At 45.3% G+C, this 16620-nt stretch overlaps 1 long non-coding RNA gene across 1 annotated transcript in view; it reads right to left on the bottom strand.

The window, feature by feature from the left end:
• LOC143824141 (uncharacterized) overlaps positions 1 to 8127 on the bottom strand; it is a 29656-nt gene extending 21529 nt beyond the window's left edge. Inside the window, exon 1 of the long non-coding RNA XR_013226709.1 lies at positions 7824 to 8127. This is a non-coding gene — a long non-coding RNA (uncharacterized LOC143824141). The remainder of the gene's footprint in view (positions 1 to 7823) is intronic.
• Positions 8128 to 16620: the final 8493 nt, after the last annotated feature.

Here is a 16620-nt window from a genome sequence, read left to right as displayed (position 1 = left end):
CTTTCACAAGGCACTGGGAGATATCAGCAGGTAAGCATTGCGCTTCAGTCCTGCACCAGATGGTCTGTCTAGTAAAACAATGAAAACGTCAAAAAAAATGTTGGGTGCTTCGGTTGCCAGGTCTGGATTGGGAAATGCCTGGAAATCTTGGGGGTAGAGCCTGGGGATTGGTGGGGAGGGGAGAGATCTGCCAATGTCTAACTCCTAAAGCCTCCATTTTCCATTTGGAAACTGACCTCTGTCTTCTGAAGGTCAGTTGTAATAGCCAGAGTTCTCCAGCCCCAACCTGGAGGCTGATGGCTCTACGACCACACCTTCCATTTTTATTTTAACTGTGCTGAAGATCCGAGATGCCTCTGTACACAGAAGCCCTTTTGCAAAAACAGGGATCGATGCTTTAAATGCAGCAAAAGTGTTCCCGCTTTGCACTATTGTACTTAAGCCAACCTTAGCCGCACACATCCGGCTGGTGCTGTAAAATAGCAAAAAATAATTTCCCCCAAGGTCATCCCTGCTCAGGATTAGGCACATGTAACTTATGAAGCTTTCAGCGTGGAACGATGCCTCTTGTTTTAGGTATGTCCGTCCACACCCTTAAGATTGTGGGAAGCGCTCCTTTCCGAACGGAAAAATAGTAAGTATTTGTGTTCCCACTTCCTCTTGGCTATCGGGAAGTTGTAGATATGGAGAAATAATAATGAGCAATTTAGAGCTTAATTTATCGAGAGAAGTCCTATAATGAGATTCAATATATCGATGGGGAACCCAGCCTGCTTTACAATGGGCATAAAGATACTTCGTTCTGAAGCTTCTCTTTCGGATGAATTACAAATCTTTCTTGCAGCAGCACACCCACCCCCCAGCCACCCACAGCATCCATTGCAGACCCCAGGGTATTAGGATAAGTGAACACACAGAGAAGAGGAAAATCAATCTCACTCCATAGATAATGGGCTGGTGCAGATGGTCAGCGAACACCAGGGGCTCCGCAACAGACTTTTTGCTTGAATATGGCAGCGGCCTCCCTCAGGAAAATGAACAAAAGAGATTGTTGTTTTGTTTGGCTCTTCTTGTTTCAATGTTTCTGGATTGGCCTATTCATTTATTTCTTGCACTTTTAAAATATTTGTGTAATATACCCTTAAAGGTGCTTTGAAAGGGGGTGCATAAATAGGAGAGACATCCTATCAAGAGTAGCTCCTTAAAATCCAACTTAAAAAAAACAAAACACCTCCTTTAAAAGTATAATTTTCAGAGGCACAAAAATATACAATTTTAAAACTTAGAACAGGTGCCCCTGAAAAGTGAAGGAGAGCACTAGAGGTAAGCCATTTCATCTAGTTTGTCTCCGTTGTGGTTCTACTGAAAGGGGCAGTGGTGGGGACTGGAGAGGGGATAGGTAAAGGTAAAGGTAAAGGTAAAGGTATCCCCTGTGCAAGCACCGAGTCATGTCTGACCCTTGGGGTGACGCCCTCTAGCGTTTTCTTGGCAGACTCAATACGGGGTGGTTTGCCAGTGCCTTCCCCAGTCATTACCGTTTACCCCCCAGCAAGCTGGGTACTCATTTTACCGACCTCGGAAGGATGGAAGGCTGAGTCAACCTTGAGCCGGCTGCTGGGATTGAACTCCCAGCCTCATGGGCAAAGCTTTCAGACGGCTGCCTTACCACTCTGCGCCACAAGAGGCTCATAGAGGAGAGGGGATACCCTGCAAATAATGAGGGCTTTTCTGCACGCCATAAATGTAGCATCATGCTTATCCCGAGAAGACACTATATTCCAGCTGCTCTACATGATGCCGCCAACCTCCACGTCTGGCCCGCAAACTGCTCACTACATCTGCCATTTTAAAGTGGGAGTTGGTGAATCCCCAAAAGTGGATTCAGTAACCTAAAAAGCACTATCACATGATGGATAACCAGGAGGCCACCAGCAAAAGAAATGTATGGAGGCAAAGAAGCGCTTCATCCACCTCCAGTGTCCCGCCCTTGCACCTGCCTCCCTCTCCCCTCTTCTCAGGACGGGAAGTTCTTTCTTTTCTTTCTTTCTTTTTTCTTTTCTTTTCTTAAAGGCGAACAGCCTGGAGCAACGAATAAGCGGGCCCGTGCCTTGGTGAGCCTGCAGATACACAGAAGCACTTTATAATCAGGTTCCCATTTCATACAGGTTACAATTTAACACAGCCTCGCCAATGCAAGATTCTCATTGTGTGCCTAGAACCCCCCCCCTCAAGATTCTCTGTGCATCTATGAATATGTGAATAGGCATTTAAACGAATATATTTTTTAAATCGGCAATCGCTGGAAGTGCCGGAAGGGGATTGGTTGCCCAGAGTGATTGACAGTGGTAGGCAGGCCAAAGCGCAACAAGCCTGAAGCACCTTGCTCTCTCTTCTCACTTTTCCGGAAATGAGTGAGGAGTACAATACGCGCGAAAAGCATCCAGAAACATGCAACACAGCTCGAGAGGTGAGGAGTGCCAGTGAATCGCGATTAATTCTAGTGCTTTGCTTCACACTATAATGCCCAATGTATGGAGAAGCCCTGACTCAGGAGTTTAGCTGAGGACTTTGTGCTAAGGACAGAGGCTACTGCAGCTGACTTTTGTGTTTTTGTGAGTATTGTGGCAGTTCCAGTGTTCCCACTATCAGTGTGAACGGTTCACACTGAAGAAGTCTTTATTAATATTGTCATAGACTGCCGTGTAGTCTCCCCTCAACCACAGGGGCATAGCCTATCTGTCTAGGGGGCCTTTTTATATCACCCATCCAAAACTGCAGAAGGGAATGCTTGACATCTGGCAGAGGAAAATGCCTTCCTGTTTTGAAGATTTCCATTTGGGAAAGATAAACAGCCAGGGAAACTACTTACTTCCTTGCTTACTTGCTTATAATCCCGCCTACTCCATAGTTCTGTCTATTCATGTTTACATTCACAATGAGGATTGGTTTTCTGTGTTTTCCCCCTAGGTTTTTATCTCCACGTGCACTGAAGCACTTCAGCCGCCTCCACGAGGGCTGCACAATCCCTATTAAAGGACATTCCCTGCTCAGCACACACCATCACACTTCCAGGACATGCCTTCCCTGGTCTCCCATGCCCGTGCCTTTTCTCAGGGAAGAGGTTTCATGAAAGCCCCCTCCTCACTTCGGTTCTCTTCCCTGGGCCCTTTTGGAGTTTAGCAGTGTCACTTGATGGTGGTGTCAGCATCACCCAAGCCTGCCCCAGGAACACATGGGCTACTCCCCTTACACGAGAGTAGCCCTATTGGCTTCAGTACATCTGGTATAAAGCAAGGGATGGGGATGGGATCCAGGTCATTCAAAGTAACCAGAATATCGCTCCCTTCCCCCTTCGCTTATCCCACTGAGACTCATGATTAATATGTATATCAGTCTCTTTCCACATTGTTCTGGTAAACATCTCAAGAGCTGGTTTTGGAGGAACCGGAGTTGCAGAATTCTTTTCCCCCTCCAGGTTCACCTTGAAGATTGAGTCAGTGCCTTGTATAAGCAGAGCTGGTGTCAGGCCTCCCAATGAGGCTGGCTGTTTATTTCAGTGCAGGCACACACCCACACACCCACCCCAGCGCTGAAATGGTTCAGTGCTGAATGGCAATTTTTAAAAATGTTTGCCACCCTTAGCCCTCCCTTTCTGGGTGGCAATCCATGAAGTGTATGTGTGTGTGTGTGTGTGGGGGGGATTCAGATTCCAAACAAAATACTATTTTGTGAATTCATTCTGCAATGGGAAAAAAAAGTATGGGGAAATCTAGTTTAGGAAAAAATGGGGGGGGGGGGGATGACGAGGAAAGACCAGAATAGCACAGGGGAGTTAACAAAGTTGTTTGGGTATAAGGGGGAACCCCCCCCCGACACACACACACACACACACACACACACACACACCCTGGGAAATCAAGATGGAACATTTAGGCAAGAAAATGCCTGTGATGGAATTTTATAGGGAAAAACTCATCAAGGCAGCAATTCTATGGGGAGGGAGTACTGAAGTGCCCATCATAAGGCGACTGAATCAGGAACTCCTATAGATCCCAGTTGGTTTGTTGCCTAATATTAATGAGTGAGTTGAATTTTAAATACCAGCTGCTCATCTAGGCCCTACATTCCTAAATGACCACCGGCTGATATTCCATCCAAAGCAGAGGGGGCTGTATTTACCCAGCGTAGCATTATCTAACTAACTTTTTTTCCCCCACTTCAGAAATATAATATCACAGCCTAATTAGTAGCAATAATAATCCCCAAATTACAGGAGGTAGCTGAGGAACTCCCTTAACAGGGGGGGAACAATAACAGTAATGTAGCACTGGGAATACGTCTTTCAGAATTCCTTCTCAATAGTAGCCTCTGGGGAGAACTTGAGCTTTGCAGTTAATGGGGAAGAAAGACACAGGGTAGCAAGTTCAAAAATAAATGTGAAATTAAAGAATGCCATCCGGCTTTACCTTGTGCAATCTGTAGACGGCTGTGTGCTTGGCTCAGAATTTTAACGCATAGCAACGTTTACTTTGAAAATAAATGTAAAGGATTTATATACAGTAGTGCAGTGCCATGAGATCACAGAAATCTTTAAGGTACTTTAAGATACCCAGATGTCAGTCTACAGCAGGGGTAGTCAAACTGCGGCCCTCCAGATGTCCATGGACTACAATTCCCAGGAGCCCCCTGCCAGCGAATGCTGGCAGGGGGCTCCTGGGAATTGTAGTCCATGGACATCTGGAGGGCCGCAGTTTGACTACCCCTGGTCTGCAGCATGGCATACCAATCTGCAGATGAAATGTCGCTAGATCTTTTGCTTCCTGCAATCCCAGGGAGGCGGTAGAAACCTTGAACCTAGGCGGGATGCAGGCTGATAAACTGAAGCTTAAACCGGTCAAGACTGAAGTGCTATTGGTGAGTGGAAGTTCTGACCCAGGAATTAAGGTGTCATGCGTTCTAGATAGGTTGTGGTCCCCTTGTGGGATCAGGCCTGTAGTCTGGGGTTTCTCTTGGGCCCGGGCCTATTGCCGGATAAGCAGGTGGCAACTGTGACCAAGAGGGCCTGTTACCAGCTTTCAGCTGGTTAGCCAGTTGTTGCCTTTCCTGAAAAGAAAAGATGTGGACACTGTATGTGTGTGACCTTTGGGATTAGATTACTGTAATACGATCTACACGGGGCTGCCCTTGAGCGGCGTTGTAGGGACCATATTGTTACAGCTTTGGCCCACCTATACTGGCTCCCAAGCTATTTCTAGGCAAACTTCAAAATACTAATCTTGACCTTTACAGCCCTACATGGTTTGGAGATGAACATACCCAGAGGGTTGTCTGGTCCTTTGTGAATCTACCCAGTCATTACAGTAATCAAACAATCTTTCTTTCTTTCTTTCTTTCTTTCTTTCTTTCTTTCTTTCTTTCTTTCTTTCTTTCTTTCTTTCTTTCTTTCTTTCTTTCGCCATCTTCTGCCTGTTAGTGAAGGCTTTTGTTTTGTTTGGCATTCTTCAGTGATAATTCTTTCCTGCCCAAAGTTTTAATTGTTGCTTTTATGTATATTTAGCTCTGATTTTGGTAGAGGACAGGAAGGCCTGGAGGATCATTGTCCATGGGGTCGCGATGGGTCGGACATGACTTCGCACATAACAACAATAACAAGCTCTGATTTTAATTGTTTTAATGATGTGTTTTGGTTGGTTTTAGTAATTTTAAAGATGTGATTTTATTACAGATCTTATTTTCTTAGCCATCTTGGTGGTCCTTAGGAGGGATGAAATGCAGGTGTCAATTTTGTAAAATAAATGCTATCAGCTACCCTGTGAGATTTGCTTTTTTTATCAGCGTACGATGGTACCTTTTGTCAATTTAACTTGTGTATATTTTTTGTTTCGAATCATGTTTAGTCATCTTCAACTCTAAAGAGATGTGGGAGGGAGCATAAGCCTGAGGTAATATTGGGTAAAACTCAGAACAGTCTAGGGAAAAACAGCGGGGATCAGGTGAGACTAGAAAACTGTTTTATTAAAACAAAATATGACAGAGTTTCACCTGCCTGAAAATTGCTCTCTCACCCTAGAAACTGAGTTGGTTTAAGATGGAGAGTTCAAATTCTTGTTCTTTACACCTCACTAGCACAGTGAAGAGAAAGACTAAGGAACTGGACTAAGATTTGACCCTGAAAAACACAACTGACATTGAGCCTAAGTGGTTTTTCTGCATTTGACCCACAAGGCATCCCAGTTACAAATAATACCATAGGGATAGGGTCAGTATTGTATGGCATTATATATGAACTAAAGTATTTCAGCAACTGGCATACCAGCCAGCCACATTCACCTTGCTGTGGGGATCCAGCCTTGCTCAGCAGAGATTGATAAGGCAGCCAGAGATTGATAGATTACCCAAAATCGAACCAGAAACCAAAGGGTAGGTGTTATTCTCACTGTTTCAACTTCTGTCCTCATTCTGAAACTCTGTGTGCATCCAACACAAACCTGAAAGCCATCTCTCATTGGGGTAGCCAAGTCTTGTACTATGACCCCCAGAGCACTAATATCTAGCAATCAGAAATTGCTCAGGGCCCCTGGCCCCAAAGAAGTAAAACTGTCCTCAGTCAGGGCCAGGGCCTTCTTAGCCTGGTGGGACACTCTACCCAATGAGTTCAGGGTGCTGTGGGACTTTAATCCGTTCCACAGGGCCTGGAAGATGGAACTGTTCTGCCAGTCCAACGGTTCAGGTCCAAAAATAACATCAACAAATGCTAGACTCTCCAGAAATTTCATATGGCCCTCTTGGTTTAGTTTGTCTATTAGTATTATTAGTATAATTTCCTGTGAGGAGGTCATAATTAGATTGCATTCCTCTTTATATTAACTTATCTGTATTTTAACACTATACGAAATCTTGTTGTTTCTACCCTGATTCGATAGGGAAGGGCAGAATACAAGTGGTAAATTTAATTTACCACTTATACAATGATGTATAAGCATCCTTAGAGCCACTGTAGTGTAGAGGTTACACGCTCAGTCAAAGTTCTGCGAGACCCAGGTTCAGGTCTCCATTCTGCCATCAAAGTCCCCTGTGTGACCTTGGGTCAATCACATAACTCTCAGCCTAACCTACCACATAGGGTTGTGAGGATATTATGGAGGGGAAATAAAGTGAGCCAATGTGGGTCCCCACTGGAGAGAATAACAGCATATAAATGAAGTGAATAACAGTAGCAGCAGCAGCAATAATATTATTATTACCTGCAGTGCCTGCAGTAGAATTGCTTAAAATGACTGAAGAATTTTGATCAGCCGGAAATTCATGGGAGTACAAACAAGACAAAATAATGGAGAATGATGAAACAAAGATTCTTTAGGCCTTCAGACTGCAAACAAATAAGGACCTGGAGCATAACACTCCTAATATCACAATTATATAAAACAATGAGAAACGGGGTTTGTATTAGATATTGTGATCCCGGGAGACAGAAGAATAGAAAATAAAGAACAAGAGAAGATCACAAATACCAAGACCTATGAACAGAGTTCAAACACCTGTGGGGGACGAAGGTTACTATCATGCCAGCTGTCACTGGAGCCCTTGGAACAGTGCCTAGATGTCTCAAGAAACACCTGGACATTCTGGGCAGTAAGCAAATAAACACATAAATAAAAAATAAACAGCAACTTAGCTCATTGCTTGGAGCAATGAGAATCCCATGGAGATACATCTGCAATTCCTCCAATTTCAGAGAAAATATGCCAATCAATATATCTGATTGTGATCATACTTAATAACAACAAATATAATAATAGCAAAAACAACAGACATTGCATGACCTGTGAAGGAACAATAAACCCGTTGTCGTTGTCGTTGTCGTTGTCGTTGTCGTTGTCGTTGTCGTTGTCGTTGTCGTTGTCGTTATCGTTATCGTTATTGTGAGGAACAGTTCCACAGAAAGTTTACCACCAGATTTTGCAGGCACCCATGAAGGTGGGACCATAGTGAAGCAACTCCCATATCATGCAGGCGCTGTGAAATATGTCCCTCATTATGAGGAACAGTAGTGGAAGAGGGGGGGGGGGTGGCGGCATTTTTTTCATCCATTCTGGGTATTTCGTCTGACTGAAAAAAATGAACGCTAACAGCTGTTGCAGAATAAGAGCTGGAGAGAAGCTTGTCAAGCAAGGCAAAGTGATGACGGATTTTTCTGGCATGTGAGTGCTGAGCCACCAGATCAGGAAATGAGGTCACTTGTATACAACTTGACTTAGGAATAACTGCTTGTCAGCTCGCCAGAGTGTGCGGTACAAATAGCATTATTCCCATGACACCGCTGGGGATTAATCTCAAAGGAAAAGGTTCCATGAATATTTTCACATCCTGGCCAATGGTCGAGGCAAGTTAATTAAAGCTATGTGCCGTGTACAAACCATTTTTCGTCTCTCTTCTCTCCTCCCCCCCCCTTCCCGAGCCCACTTCCAGCTTTCCAAAGTGCAGCGCCAGCAAAGCCTGAGCACTTAAGAAGCCGATCAATAAGGGAGCAATGTCAGAGACTCTGAAAAAGCAGCTAAAAAGAATTCAAAATCGCCCACAACCCATGCTCCCTCTAGCATTCTGTGACAAAGGCAGGATGTACGGCAGATTCTGATCTCCCATGACGTCTAATTAAATAATGGAATAACTGCCGTTGTTGATATAATTAATCAAAAGGTTCTACATTTAGTCTTCGGTCATAAATGCCCACAAACTTACTCTCAGCTTCTCTTTCCTAGTACAAAACGTTATAGGAGATATGAGGCTGCAGCCCAAAATGGAATCCCTGTATTTTATTCAGGGTTTTGTTATTTATTATCTGCTTTTCTCCCTGAAGGAATCCAGCAGCTTACAATAATAGGGGGAAGTTATATTGATTCATCAATCAATCAAACAGCAACAACAACAACAACAACAACAACAACAACAACAACAAAATAGCCAACTATATATTTGGCTGCATCATGAGATGGTGCTTGATCCAGTGGTCCAGGGCCCATTCTGCTTATATTAGATAATGCACTTTCGATGATCTTTTGCAACTGGATTTTCCTGGGTCCATTCCGCACACATAGGATAATGCACTTTCAATATGCTTTGGCAGCTGGATTTTCCTGTCTCACATGGACCATTTATGCACTGGGAACTTCACTGCATCAGCTCCTGCGCAGGAGCACAAATTGGGGGGCGGATGAAGCACACCAGGCCTAATGCTACCCTGTGTGGATCCAGGAAGAGGTGGAGCAACATGCCACAACTAAAACTCCAGCCTGCAGCTCGGCATGAAACCTCCAGTGCGTAAACGGTCATCCAGGGACCCATCCCGCTGACCATGCTCAAGTGGTATTCAAGATGGGGGGGGGGGGGTGGAAGGTACAGTTCAGATCTAGTCTATCGAACTGATCATGTTTCAAATATTCTTGCTCCTTCACATCATTGGTTGTCAATGAAGATGCTGGGGAAACCTATGATGACTTAGATCCGCTACACAGCTCTGTAACCAACGTGTTCTCAACATTATGAAGAATGAGCAGTGATATCCAGAGGCTGTTGAAGTTCAGGGCTGTGCCACGTTTGACTGCAGCTGGTCATATTTTAATCTGCTCACATAAACCTGTTATCTTCATGTAGAAAACTAGATCATCAGGCAGAAGACTACACTATCTCACTCGTGTGCTAATTTACTATTGGAAGGGGATGGATTTTCTCTCATATTGCACCAAAACTTCAAAATGTGCCCCAATCCTAGGCTTGACCTAAACGTTCCCTAAAGCCCTGGATCAGGTTTCTGATGCTCTTCCACGAGTTCTCTGATCAACCATAACATTGTTTTTCTCTCTCTTTCATCTTTGTGCCATATCCGTATATTAAGGACATCTGGAACATAACAGCTATAATGCTAAAGCAGTTATGAGATTCCTTGCTTCTGGTAGATCCATCAAAGACAGAGCATCGAGAGTCATAGTTACTCACGCCTTTTACCTGCTCTTCATTGAATTTCTTCACTTAGACCGTTTATGCACTGAGAACTTCACTGCCCCATCTCCCGTGCAGGAGCACAGATTGCGGGCGGATGAGATGCACCAGGCCAAATGCTCCCCTGTGTGGGTGCAGGAAGAGGTGGGGCAACCTGCCATGACTAAAACTCCAGCCTGCAGCCTGGCATGAAACCTCCAGTGCATAAATGGTCTTTGACATTCAGAGCACTTAAACCATCCTCTGCTAACATACTGGAATTTTTAAAAATTATTTTTACCTCACAAATTCCAACAGAGTTGTATGAAATGTTCTTGTTCATGCTTGAGTTGGGGAAGTTGGGTAGAATTTTGATGGGGAGATTGGAATATCCAAGTGAATAAGCAATAAATGGGCCCCCTTAACAACGCTGCTGATGCTCACCAAGGCTGACAAGTATTCTGGTCTTTACCACTCCCAAAGAGGAGTTTTCAATGGTGTTTCATCTGGTTGGAGGAAGGTGAGCAGTGGGGTGCCACAGGTCTCCGGACTGGGCCCAGTGATTTTCAACATTTTTATTAATGATCTAGATGAGGGGGTTGGAGGGTCTACTCATTAAATTTGCAGATGACACCAAATTGGGAGAGAGATAAGAGTTCAAGGAGACCTCAACATGCTGGGAAAATGGGCAAGGAGAACTTTGAATTGCAAAGTTCTACATCTGGGTCACAAAAATGAGAAGCATGCGTGCTGGATGGGAGATACACTTCTGTGTGTGAACAAACTCTTGAAGTAACTTGTGGACTGTAAGCTAAATATGAGCTGATAGTAGGATGCAGTGGTAAAGAAGGGGAATACAGTCTTAGGTTGTATCGACAGAGGGATCACAGCAAAACTGCAGGATGTCATAAGTCCCACTGTATAGCCCATGGCCAGTCCCAAGCTGCACCCAAAAGCTCAGAGATTCCTTTGGAGACCATGTGCACACCACATGCTGCCTCCTGAGCCCCACTTTGGCCAGAATTCAGCTTGAGTTGTGGCTTGTCATGTAGTTCATGTCCATCCCTACATGGGATGCAGAAGGTAGAGAAAGAATTACTTTTCTTCCTTTCTCACAATACAAAGATTTGTGGGCACTCAACAAAATGAGCAATAAGCTTAGGAAAGATAAATGGTAGTACTGTGGAATTCACTACTGCAAGGCTCATGGAAGCTACAAGCATAGCCAGTCTCAAGAGGGGACTGGATAAATATATGGAGCAGAGGTCCATCAGTGGCTATTGTTAGCCATAAGGTATAGATGGAATACTATGGGTCATTCCGCACAAGGACAAATGTTGCCAATTGCTATTTTAAATAGTGGAATCTTGGCGTTCCGCATACCTTCATTTGTAGTGGAATCCAGTAGCGTTTCATTCATTACCCACAGGTTTCCGGTCTCGCAAGAATCGCTAGAAAGGAAGCGATTTTTTTTCTGTGCTTGTTCCCGCCCCTGGCCGTCAATCAAATGGAACAGCCAATGGGCGGTTGTTATCATGCTCCCGAAAAGCCCCTTTTCCTTTAAGTATAGTTAAAAAAAAACACAGTTGCAACGAATATGCCTTGATTCGTTGCAATGGCGAGACCGTTGGCATGTGAGCTGGTGATTCATCGTTACCACCCTCCCCCGAGTGGAAAAAAAAATCCCCCCCCCCGCACGGGCGCGATTTTTGGCCAAAACTAAAGGGAACTGGCGAACAGGGGGCTGTGTTGTGCTTGGGGACTTAGGGGAGCTTTAAAGCACTTCTGGGGAGGGACTGTAGCTGGAGAAGCCTCGCTGGGTGAATGAAGCCTTGCTGGTTCGTTGCTTTCCCTGCTCCGAAGGAAAAAAAATGGCGATCGCTTTGCCGGAAGTTCGGAGGAGAGCGCCAGGGGGAGGGAATTTGTTGCAACTGCTACATTGAGAACGCACAAATCTTTTTCGCAAGTGTTGCAGGTTGTTGGCAAGAGTGTAACGATTTTCTGAGGGTGAATCCACTTTTCCCAATTCCCCGTAAATAGCTACAACAAAGCGATTTTGCACTAGTATTGCAGGAGTGTTGCAGATTGCTCACGACGTCATGCGTAACGCATTTTTAGTGGTGAAAACAAAATGTAAGACTATTGCTATTTTAAAGTTGTGCGGAATGGCCCTATATCTGAGTCAGCAACGCTCTATATTCTTGCTGATGGTGGGGGAGGGCAGTAACAGTGGGAGGGCTTCTGGAGTTCTGATGTTTTAATAATGCATTGTAAGATATTGGGCCATGGTGGGTATAATGTTTTAATGACCGTAAAACAGTATAAAGCAAATGAAAAGACAGGCAAGATGGAGCAACAGATGGAAAAAAACAGGGAGAAATTGAGATGGTATAAGATAAATATTCATTTAAATGAATATAAATAGTAATGAATCTCATGTTACGGGGCAGGTTTGGCAGCGGGGGAAAAAAGGCATCCAGTCTAGCATTCAGCTGCCTTCTTGAAGCCCCCAATTTGGCCCTCGGTTTCAGTGCCCCTGTTAACCAACCCACCCATCTGTGTCACCAGCAGATCTTGGGTTTGTCCCCCTTATGGCTATTATCAGACCACTTTCCACAGAAAGGGAAGGAAACGGTCAAAGAATCAGGTTATATTAACAGCAGCTTTCTATCGAGATTAGCTTTTAACTGTGGCGACAGTTGCTGGGGAAGCAATGTGGAAACGACCCCTCCGAAAGGCCTATATTTTCAGAGGCTCACATTCACCCATCACTCCCAGAGGGAGTAAAGGGTTGGGGGAGAGCATGTCTGCATCACAGCTGCTGGTTTGAGTGATCAGACTCATCTGAGAGCTGTCCAGCCAGATCTAGTGTCCAGATAAACATAATATTCATGCTAACCATCTGCCTACGGGTCAATAGGGACAAAAATTTAAAATAATTACCTCTAATGAATGAATATACAATGATGCTCCTGTGTGAGGTAGAGTATCATCTGAGCGCATAACGCAGGCACATGACATCAAAAACAGCAGTTGTTCTTTTACATGGACACCACCAGCTAGTTTTTTTAAAAAATTGCTATCATGTTTTTACTTGGCCCTGCAATGAATACGGTGTCCATTTCCAAATTAATACTAGGTTCTAATAAGGATCGCTATTGATAAGTCTCTTAAAGTTAATTAAAAGTATTTGCCTTTCGGCTGCAGCCTTTGTTCCACAATTTGTTCAGCAATTAGCAACAAATTAACACATTATTAGCTCTTGATTGAGAAGCCCGTTTGATAGATGCAGTTTTGAAGAAAGAACCAGGGATGGACAGAAGCAGATGGTTTAAAATTAAATCAGCATGTTTGTTTAAATCATATTTGCCTTTTAAAATCTTTTAAAAATTAAAAATCTTATATTAACAATACATACAGAAATGTGTCATTCTGCTTAGGATTTCACTGCATCGTTCATATTAACCATCGAGTGGGGGACTCACAGCAAAGCTTTTCACCATAATAGGTCTGGTAGACTTCCAAAAGGATGAGAGATAGCAGTGGTGGGCCCAATCTATAAAAAGGGAAAGGAAAACAGGTTTAAAATTAAGCCTAAATGGAATTAAAAACACATCAATGCCACCACTGAATTCATCATCCTTTATCAGACATGTTGCTGTACAGTCTGGTTTTTCATCTGTGTAAATGAATGGGCCAGGTAATGTTACAGGACAGGTGAACCTGTTGACCATGGAGATCTACATTTATAATGCTGCAATAAGCATATTCTGTTTATTGTATAAGCCAGGCTTTCTCAACATGGGTTACATGAAACCTTGAGGTTTCGTGTTGGCCCTGGAAGGGTTTCCCGAATGGGTGGGAGTTTATTAATTTACTAGAAATTAAGCCTGCTGTAAAAAAAAATAATAATACAGCGGGTGCTAGTGAGCAGTGGGTGGGTGTGGGAGCCCCCCCCCACTGGGAGGGAGGGAGGGAAGGAAGGAAGGAGGGAAGGTAGGCAGGCAGGCAGGCATAGAGAAAGGGAGAGAGAGAGAGGGAGATGGAGAGAAAGGGAAAGAGAGAGAGAAGGGAAGAAAGGACAGTAAGCGATGGGAGAAAGAATGGAAGAAAGAAAGACAGAAGAGAAATGGTTTGATGGGAGGGAGAAAGGAGATTAAGGGGTGGGTGGTTGGATAGAAGGAGGGAAGAAAGGAAGTTAGAAAGAAAGGCAGAAAGAGAGAAAGAGAGCAAGTGAGAGGGAGAGCAAGAGGCAGAGAGAGAGAGGCAGAAAGGAGAAAGGGAGGGAGGGAGGTGGATGCTATGAAAGGGGATGGGGCAAGGGGAAAGGAGGGGCGGAAGGGTCCGCAGTTCGGTTGTGTGTGGGGGGAGCTGCGAGGGCTCTCTCTCCCCCCCGGGCTCCAGCATTTCCCCACCACCTGGGAAGCGCGGTCGCCAGCTCTTCGAGCCGGCGGCCACACTATCCGAGCGGTGGGGAAGGGCTTTCCCCCCCTCCCAGGTTCCAGCGTTTCTCCACCGCCTGGGCAGCGCAGTCGCGGGCTCTCCAAGCCGGCGGCAGCATTGGGTGGGCGGCGGGGAAGGGCACTCCCCCCCAAGTCTCCCCCCCTACCAGAGGCTGTGGCTTGGGGGTGGGAAAGAAGCTTCTTTCCCGACCCCAAGGCCCCCCCACTGCCACCTCCCAGGCAAGGGCCGCCGGCGACCTGGCTTGTCGGCGGGCCGGCAGCCAATGGCAACGGTAGCCCAAAGGCAACCCACGGCGGGGAGTGGGCGGGTTGGGAGGTGCTGCACACTTCCCAACTCGTCAGGTTGGGGCCCAGTGGCCAATCGCCAGTTGTGCTATGGGCAGCTGGAGATTGGTTCCTTGTCTCCGGACTGACACGCGGAGGGACCTGCCAATTGGGTGCCCCGCTTGTCAGTTGTGTGGGGGGGAAGGGGCCAATGGTCGCCCTTCCCCCTCCCGGACAGGGCCCTTCTTGAGGGCCCTTACTGTTTTATTTATACCGCTCCCACGGAGGGGTTACATACATACATACACACACACACACACACACACACACACACACACACACACATATTTTAATGTGTTAAACGTTTATCCGGTGATATGGTCATGTCGACCTTCCCCCCCTCCTCCTAAAATGGTCAAAGATGGGCCTGGGGGGGGGGAAGGGGAGGGACCCTCGTTGGGCATATACACAACTATGCTTCTGAACCATATTGGGCACTATTCTTGAAGCCTAAAGAACGTTTCAGGGGGTTTTCAATGGTAAACAAGTTGAGAAAGGCTGGTATATGTTGTTAATTCTGTCCATAGTTCCAGCTTCTGCAGAATTCTAGGCTAGTAAATATTCAGGTCAGTATCCAAGCAGAAATACGTGTTGTGTAAATCTTCCAGATTCTATATTCAGAGTCCAGTAGCACCTTTAAGACCAACAAATATTTATTCAAGGCATGAACTTTCAAGTGCAAACACTCTTCCTCAGACTTGCACTCGAAAGCTCACGCCTTGAATAAATCTTCGTTGGTCTTAAAGGTGCTACCGGACTCTGGTTTTGTTTTGCTACTTCAGACCAACATGGCTACCCATTTGAATCTCTCCATCCAGATTTTTAGGCAGTCAAATTTACATGTGGGATACTTGACCTAAACATTTCGATTTTGGCTCTCTCGGGTAATATGGAATCTCTAGTTACAAATTAATATGTTTTAACTGCTATATCCACCAGTTCGCATATCTGCTTGTTTAGGACAGCCAGTGTGGCCTAATGGTTAGAGTGTAGGACTAAGAACTGAGAGACCTGAGTTCAAAATCCCACCCTGCCTTGCCGTTGAGTCACTCTGGGTCAAACACACTTTCAGCCTAACCTGCCTCACAGAGTTGTTGTGAGATTCAGTTGGAAGAAGGGAGAATATTGTAAGCTGCATTGGATCCCCTTTGGGGAGAAATTAAATAAATAAACTGGAAATAAGTGACTTTGAATATTGAAAATGTAAATCGATCTAACCGGAAAGCATCCTGTCCCCATACAGAGCTTCGTCTTCTGGCGATTGGCCACTGGGCCCCAACCTGATGAGTTGGGAAGCATGCAGCCCCTCCCAACCCGCCCACTCCCCACCGTGGCTGCCGGCCCGCCAGTTTGGTGTAGTGGTTAGGAGTGCAGACTTCTAATCTGGCATGCCGGGTTCTATTCTGCACTCCCCCACATGCAGCCAGCTGGATGACCTTGGGCACACCACAGCACTGATAAAACTGTTCTGACCGAGCAGAGATATCAGGGCTCTCTCAGCCTCACCCACCTCACAGGGTGTCTGTTGTGGGGAGAGGAATGGGAAGGCCACTTTGAGCCTGCTTTGAGCCTCCTTTGCGTAGGGAAAAGCGGCATATAAGAACCAACTCTTCTTCTTCTTCTTCCTATAGATGATGTACACAATGGGCTCTAGATTGCCTTTTATTATCTGCAGACATATGCCATCCTAAGCAAGTCCCATTTTAATCAACATGGCTTACTCCCAGAGAGGAGTTCTTAGGCCTGCAATTACAATGGTCTGAAGGCACTTTGTTGATACTAACCAAGTCTGGGTTTACTTTCTGCCTGAATGGGAGACCTCAAGGATATCTTGTGGAGGCCATCTGAAGTCCATGAT

Source organism: Paroedura picta, chromosome 1 (assembly GCF_049243985.1).
Source record: "Paroedura picta isolate Pp20150507F chromosome 1, Ppicta_v3.0, whole genome shotgun sequence".
NCBI lineage: Eukaryota > Metazoa > Chordata > Lepidosauria > Squamata > Gekkonidae > Paroedura > Paroedura picta.
This window is presented reverse-complemented; position numbering and strand designations above follow the sequence as displayed.